We start from the raw sequence: 7,919 nt of genomic DNA on the forward strand, positions 1-7,919 counted from the left end.
CTTTGGTGGACCCGTGAGCTCCATCAGACGAGTAGGCCACAGCAGGGGCAGGGGGGTGGACGGGGGGAGGTGGGATAAACGCAGTAAGAGCTTGGGGGCTTCCTTAATAGATCGAATCTGGTAGTCACTGTCGGTGGCTCGCATCCGTGGTCAACCTGTCTCAGGTTTGGTGATCAGGACGTTATGAGCGAGACCCGAGAACCTGGCGAATGCCGGGTTCACGGGTACGGCGGGGTTTCCGGAACTGCTAAGTGAGCGCATGTTACCAGGACCTAGGGATCCTGTTATTGGCCTGCCCCATATAGCTAGCCACGCGGCACCCCCTTAGCGTTTCTATCACGGGCATGTCTCACGACAACAGGCTCACCTGACAATATGCGGTCTCGTGGCTTTCATGTGCCTGTTCACACCAGAGTGACTGCCTGAGGACTAAAAGGTGCGGCCATGTCCATACAGCTATGCATTTGAGACAGAAGGTGCTACTGAGGTCACCAGGAATCACAGAAACTCTTAGGGCAGATACGCACAGAAATCCCCAAGTGCCTTTTCCCTAGCACTCAAAAATAAGATCACCAGTATTTGGGTGTTGTTGTTTTTGTTTTTTTTTTTTTTTTTAATGTTTATTTATTTTTGAGAGGTTGGGGAAAGGCAGAGAAAGAGAATCTAAAACAGGCTTTGCACCGTCGGCACAGAGGCCGATGCGGGGCTCGAGCTCACGAACCTTGAGATCATGACCTGAGCTGAAAGCAAGAGTTGGGCGCTTAACCGACTGAGCTGCTCAGTTGCCCCGAGACCAGCACTATTCCCGATTTAACATCTCTGATTTGTAATTTATGTTTCAGGGGAGAAAAGGGGAACAGATCTCCTGCCAATAGCTACAATGGAAATAAAATAATGAAACTTTACAAAAAACAACAAGTCAGAAATACATGCTAAATATAATCAAAGGTAAACCGTGCCCTGCCTATCAGTTTTCTTAAGTGATCTTTTCATGTTTGGTGGAGATTACAGACATAGCTATTCTCACAAATGTGTGATTTGGATGGAGAAAAGCCCAGAGGTGGGATAAAATTCATCTCTATCAGTTGGTGTTTAGATCTTTCTAAAATGAAATAGAGCAGAAACAATTTCAAAGCTCCCAGAAAGTGAGTTGTTTCGAAGAAGTAGCAAATAAAAATCGAACACTTGCAAAACCTTCAGGGAAACATCTGTAGCATCACAAGCTCCCAGCCACCTCGGAGGATATTTTGATTCCAGTAGGATTGTGTCCACGTCAGGAAACCAAAGAGGCTTTCTTTTTCTGTATCAAAATATCCTTCATTGGGGCGCCTGGGTCCCTCAGTCGGTTAAGCATCCAAGTTCGGCACAGGTCATGATCTCGCCGTTCATGAGTTCAATCCCCGGGTCAGGCTCTGTGCTGACAGCTCGGAGCCTGGAGCCTGCTTCGGATTCTGCATCTCTCTCTCTCTCTCCACCCCTCCCCACTCGTGCTGTCATTCTCAAAAATAAACATTAAAAAAAAAAATTAAAAATAAATAAATAATAAAATATCCTTCATTGCTTAGAGCAAGGGATATAAACTAAAGTCTAATGACTCAAGGGCAAAGACCACAAAAAGAACAATGGTTAAGAAGGTCAAGTCTTTTTAGGGTCACCTGGGGGACTCAGTCGGTAAAGCATCCGACTTCGGCTCAGGTCAGGATCTCACAGTTCGTGAGCCTGGAGCCTGCTTCAGATTCTGTGTCTCCCTCTCTCTCTGCCCCTCTCCTGCTCACATTCCGTCTCTCTGTCTCTCAGAAATGAAGAAACGTTAAAAACAAAATAAGAAAAAAGTCAAGACTTTTCTTAAATTTTACTATGTATTTGATTCTGGCTGGTGCTCTTACAAACCCCGACTTCTATCAAGAGTGGCTTCGCTCTCCACAATGAAAGCCCACCAAACCCCACCTCCGTGTAACGTGATCTCTCAACATAAATGTCCTTCTCCTCTGTCACTCTATCCCAAGGGAAGGGGATGAGCTTGTCTGATCACCCAGAGTTTCCCAACCCTTGACATCGTCAAACATCAGCATCCCCATTTCCAATGGAAATCTCAAGAACCAGATCTAATAATAAGCCCCTACTAGATACTTGAATTGTCTTCATCAAAATACAGTGTCTAGTCCTTGCTTATCTTTAATAACAATAGCTTGTAAAAAATGCCCCTTATGACTTACCTGGCGATGAGACTGTGGAGATGTTGGGTCGTTTTTGTTGTAGGATCTAATCCAGATCAAGGATTGCTTTTTCTATCTCAGCAGTCTAAAACAACCCCCTTGTCTTTTTCTTTCTCTCATGACACGGACTTTCTGAAGAGTTTTAGAGAATGCCCCCAAGACACACGTCTCCGTTCCCTGACCTGAAAGTCAGGTCTAGAGCAACGCTGTCCACTAGAAACATGATGCATGCCATGTATGTAATTAAAAAATTTTAGTAGCCATAGTTTAAAAACTTTAAAACAGGTGAAGTTAATTTTTATGTTATTTTACTCACTGTATCTAAAATCTTATCATTTCAACACTTGATCAGTATTTTAAAAGTTACTCATGATGGGGTGCCTGGGTGGCTCAGTCAGTTAAGCATCTGACTTCGGCTCAGGTCACGATCTCGCAGTCCCTGAGTGCGAGCCCTGCATTGGGCTCTGTGCTGACGGCTCAGAGCCTGGAGCCTGTTTCGGATTCTGTGTCTCCCTCTCTCTCTCTGACCCTCCCCCGTTCATGCTCTGTCTCTCTCTGTCTCAAAAATAAACAAACATTAAAAAAATTTAAAAAAAAAAAGTTACTCATGAAATATTTTACATTCTTTCTTCATAATAAGTCTTCTAAACGTGGAACATATTTTATGCGTAGAACACATCTCAGTGGGTACTTGTCACAGCTCGAGTGCTCAGGAGCACACACGGCTAGCTGATGGCTACCATATTGGAGAGGAGGTCTAGAAGCCTGATTACAGGCGAAAATTCTGGTGGCAGTATCTCTTGCGTGATGGTATGTAAGCAGACCATCGCTAATGATACTATGCTTTTTGTTAATGTGGCCGGATCGCTCTATGATAGAGACACCTTCCTCCTTCTTTGTACTAAGTAATCCCTGAGGTGCTACTTTGGTTTCATACAAATATTCCTCTTGGGATGGCTGGAAAATTTGAATATAGACTGGACGTTAGATGTTTTCAGGAATGGAACATCATGCGGTCGGCAACTTATTTTCACGCTGTCTTAGCAAAACTTTTATGTAGGTGTATGCACAGCTGTAGACAAGTTGGTATGTTTAAAAAGAGATAAAGCAGTCATGTCAAATGTTTACAATTTTTAAAAATCTAGGTACAGAGTATATGGGTATCTATTGTGCTATATTTCCAATCTTTCTATAATTTTGAAATTCTTTACGCTAAAAAGCTGAGGGCAACATTTTTGAGTAAATAATAGCGCCTATTTTTTTCCAGGTTCTGTACAAACAAGTGCTAAAAGTCTTTCACACATTATCACATTTAATCCCTGAACCAACCAATCGAGGTAGGTGCTCTAATTACCCCACTTTTCCTGACAGAGAAAACAAGGAACAGAGAAGTTAGGTGATTTGCAGTACGTCACACAGAGCGTCGAATGGAAATGCCACGACTGAATCAAGTGACTTGGAATCCCAGTTCTGAATCACAAAGGCATACTGTGTCCTCAGCATTCAAAAGAAGGAATTCTAGTTCAGGAAAGTCCTTTTTCTAGGTCTTTCCAAGCTCAATCTTTCTCCTAAAGACCCAGAAGCAGCGGGATGTGAACTCAGAGAAACTATAATCTCGATTCGGGATCCTGACGGCGAGGTCATGGGAGTGAGGGTGCGGACCTACTCCCGGGACCAGGCCTCCTGGGTCTTCTCACTTACAGAACAAGCCCCTGGTCAGTCTGATGACTCCAGTAACTACCATGATTTTCTCCAGGTACCCACAGGCAAAGGGCCAGCACCAGTCCATTTCAAATACTACTGGCAAGGTTGGGTTTCCACGCACGCCTCTTTCCTTGGTTACAGAATAACGAGGATGGTAACTCTAAGCTACTATTTACTGAACGCTTGCTACATGCCAGACCCTGTTCCAACTGCTCTTCGCGCGGGCCCTGACCAAACTCTCCCCACAACTCTGTGAGGCACATTCTCGAAGGAATATGAGGCACAACAGTTGTGGGTACTAAGTACAGCTTGGATAACATAATCCCAGAGCACACAGTACCTACCACTGCGTGGCAAGGTGGGAGGTGGCCTCCCTGGGGCTTGTCCCACTGGAACGGACGTGAGGGCAGGCCTGGCCTTGGAGGCAGCCACTGTGCCACACTGCCCTCCGGGGAAGGGAGGGGAAGCCTGGCAGGGGAGAGCATTCACACCCAGTGAACCCCTTCCGAGTGCCGGTGTTGGGTGAAGCCCTTGAAAATCCACTATCCTGTTTAAGGTCCACGACCATTCCAGGGGTTAGATAATAACTATCTCCATTGCACAGATGAGAAAACAGAACTCGGGAAATTAAGTCACTTCCCCAGAGCCTCACAATTAAGAAAGGCTCCCTGCCATATAGCAAAAGTTATTAAAAAAAAAAAAAAAAAAGTTTGCTAAATGAAAGCACACGTAGTTTCATAAGTTAAAAAATAAAAATACACAGACTGTCGTACGTGCCACGAGCTAGATGTCACCGTTTGTCAAAAGGAAAACCGTGACCCGGAGCCTGCGGGTCCCCCGTCACACCACAGGCTGCCCTGACCCTGGCCGTACTGGGGGTGCCTGGCTGAAGCAGGGAGTGAGCTGAGGGAAGCACCTGGAAGGAAAAAGAATGAACCGAGGGCCAAGTCCTCACATCGGAGCATGAGAAATCCAGGGCAAAACCAGCTGCCAAGCGTCGGGAACAAAACTCAGGGGCAGGTGAACAGGAAAGGGGGCCCCACGAGCAGGGACTGCTCCAGAGGGGGTATCTGAGCTGTACTTCAAGGCTGGGTCACAGGGTCAAGTGGCACGGGTGGACCCCTGGTCACTTTGGAAAAGCAGGTGAGCAGAACTCCCCCCGGAGCTAAGGGAATAAGGTACCTGCTCTGGGTGGACACAGGATCCTGGTACGAGGCTCTGCAAACAGAGGTCGGGTCAGAGTCCAGCCCTGACCTGCTCCCTCAGCCAGGAGATTCTGGGCAACGTGCAAACTGAACAACTGTACATACCGGCCCAGAAATTTGTCAGGTTAGACAGAGATTCTGGATCAGACCCGTCTCGGTCCCACCGCAGAGCTCTGTGTAGATTTCCAATGCTGGGAATTTTGAATTCTTGCAGACACAGCCCAGCCTCCCATCCCACTGCCTCCCTCGATGGATGTCTCCTCCTCATCCCCTGCTTGATGCCCAAACAATGCAGGTGCCGTCCTATTAGCTCTCTCTCTCCTCTGCTTCCCAGTCAGTGCCCCTCAGCCCCTCTCCCTGAGTCCAGACATAAGACCATACACGTTCTCTCAGTCTGCTTTCTGGGGAGCCCAGGCAAGAGAATAAATGAAAGCCACAGAGCCACTCCTCAAAAAAGAACGTGGCCTTGAAGAGAAAGTAGAAAGGGTTACCTGGGTGGCTCATTCAGTCAGGCATCCAAGTCTTGATTTCGGCTCAGGTCAGGATCTCACGGTTCGTGGGTTCGAGCCCCGTGTTGGGCTCTGCGCTGACAGTACAGAGCCCGCTTGGGATTCTCTCTCTCTCTCTCTCTCTCTCTCTCTCTCTCTGGCCCTCCCCTGCTCTCTCTCTCTCTCAAAATAAATAAACAAACTTTAAGAAATAAAATAAAGAGAAAGCTAAAGGTTATGCATTCCACGTAGAAGCACATTTTCTTTTTCTTATCCTTGGACACACCAGGACATCCAGGACCTCTGACTCCAGGAAAACCCAAGTTGGTCACGAAGAAGAGAGCTCAACCTAGCACACAGCAGCCTCAAAACATCCACCGGAAGCTAAAACCCAAGGAGAACGAAGCACCTGTCAAAAATTCCCAAAGAACCGGTTTTCCAGGTGGGAGAGTGTCTCTCTCCCCCACCGCTCCAGCTCTTGACCAGCCGCCCAGTCTCAGCTTATCTAGTCTTTCCCCCAAATGCCCTCTGTATTTTAGCAAGAAGGGTCCAAATTTTTCAGGAAGATAAAAAGTTCTTAACAAAACCTTCCAGGGTCCAGAAGCCCACCGGCAGGAAGAGCTACTCACCCAGATCGCTGCAGGCATCTGTCCCTGGAAGGCAGCCAATCGAATCATCTCACTTGCCCCTCCCCCCCAACCCCACCCCTGCACGAGGAAGGAAAAGGCCACCGGGGCTCAGGGGGGGATTTCTGTAAGTCACCTCCAGCCCGGGTATCCTGAAAGGAGAAGCGTCCGCCCTTCTGGAGACTCTGAAAGGAACCTTTGCAGTTCTCCCTCCTCTCCTCTAGGGAGGAAAGGCCACATGCCTGCATCTGCAATGGATATGCACTTAAGGGGCTGGAGAAAACCATTAGCAATCGCGGAACGCACAGCTAATGCAAGTCTTTGGACACGCCTGCTAACCATTTTGACAAGCTGTCCGCTGAGAACCGAGAGTGCCATCCAAACGCCACCTAGGGAATCCTAAGAGGCAAGGAGGCCGTTAGGTCTGTGCGGTGCCCCCGCTCCATGCGAAGGCACGGGGGGACAGGGGAATGGCTGCTTTCAATGCACTCCGGCTGGCTCTCTTCGGGGTTCTCATTGCAAAGGGAGCCACCGGTCCCCGCATTTCCAGCACCGCACGCCCGCGCGAGCAGCAGGACGCGTTGCCAGGAGCTTCCTCAGAATATCAAATCTGGCGGAACCGTCTTCCACCTGCTCTCAAATCTGAGTGACGGCCGAAACGAGATGCTGGCAAACAGGTTCCAAAAACCTCAGCCTCTGGGGCTTAAAGCGGCCCTCTGGACACGTGCTGGATCAGGGACGACGCATCTGGGAAATTGTGACGACCGGGAAACTAAAACACAAGGACCGAACACCATGCTAGCGTCGCATTCCCCAGATTTTGCTAAAATGTAAGCCGCGGGCGGTACGTGGAATGAGGACCCAGCTGGGAAGGTTCCCTGCAGTAAACAGCGGCCTCTGCAGATCCAGGGCGCGACGCTGCCCCCGGGGGAAGGAAAACCTCATTGGCCGTTTCACTTGTTCTTTCAAATATTCTAGAGACGCGTTCGCTGACATTTAGGAGGCAGGAGGGTGGAGCACGGGTTTTCGAACTGCTCTGCTGAAAGCCCGGTGTTCCCAGGGGGCTCCCTGTAACAAACATGAATTGAACACCTACTACGTACCAGGCACCGTTCTGGGTGCTGAGACACAGCAAATGAACGGCACAAACATCCCCGCTCGTGTGGCTCTTAACTTTTGATGGGAGGGAGGGCACCAGATGAATTTAATAGGTAAAAGACACCGTAAATTGGAAAGCAACAGTGATAATAATTAGCAGTAGTAGTAATAATAGGAAGAAGTCACCAAGCAGGGGAAGGGGATAGGATGGTCAACGGAGGGAGGCTGGGACTTGCGTTGGGTTTCTAGGGAAGGCTTCACAGAGAGAGAGGCTTTCAAGTAAAGCTCTGAAAGAGAGACCCGGCTAGTCCAGCCGAGCTAGGGAGGGAGGACACGGGAAGGCAGAGCCGGGGATGTTCGGGGCCACGGGGGCGGAGGTGGTAAGGGAGGGGAGGGGAGGGGAGGCAGATCAGAGACAGAGGACAAGGGAGGGAAGAGAGCGAGCTCTGCCAGGTGGCCCAGTGCTTCAAACTATGGCAGCCCTATTTTCATCTGTTCAAAAATACTCATGTTCTACATCCATTTTTGTTTGGGGAAAATCATTCACTGCTAAAGAGAGCAGGGGCCAGGGGGTAGGGTTGA

The sequence above is a fragment of the Herpailurus yagouaroundi genome, unplaced genomic scaffold (assembly GCF_014898765.1).
Source record: "Herpailurus yagouaroundi ecotype Mexico unplaced genomic scaffold, PumYag 530, whole genome shotgun sequence".
Lineage (NCBI taxonomy): Eukaryota > Metazoa > Chordata > Mammalia > Carnivora > Felidae > Herpailurus > Herpailurus yagouaroundi.